Source organism: Moschus berezovskii, chromosome 9 (assembly GCF_049115385.1).
Source record: "Moschus berezovskii isolate FMDL1 chromosome 9, NW_MosBer_1.0, whole genome shotgun sequence".
NCBI lineage: Eukaryota > Metazoa > Chordata > Mammalia > Artiodactyla > Moschidae > Moschus > Moschus berezovskii.
Window position 1 is genome coordinate 18,438,752 of NC_142468.1, and position 437 is coordinate 18,439,188.

The following is a 437-nucleotide window of genomic DNA, read 5'->3' on the forward strand; positions in this document are numbered from 1 at the left end:
TATGAACATGGTGTGCAAATGTCTATATGAGCTTCTGCTTTCAACTCTTTGCTTTCTGTAGCTATTAGATAAATACCTCTTAGATAAGTGGAATCATAAAGTATTTGTCCTTTTGTGTCTGGCTTATTTCACTTTACATGATGTCTTCCAGGTTCGTCCATATATGTAGCATATTTCTGTATTTTATTCCTTTTTAAGGATGAATAATATTCTATTATATATGTATACCACATTTTGTTTATCCATCCATCCACTGATGGACATTTGGGTTGCTTCCACCTTTTGGCTGTTGTGAATATACTACGAACGTGGGTGTGCAAACGTCTGTATGAGCTTCTGCTTTCAATTCTTTGGGTATATACTCAGAGGCGGAATTGCTGGATCACATGGTCATTTTAATTTTTTGAGAAAACTTGACCAGGGTTTTAATACTTAAT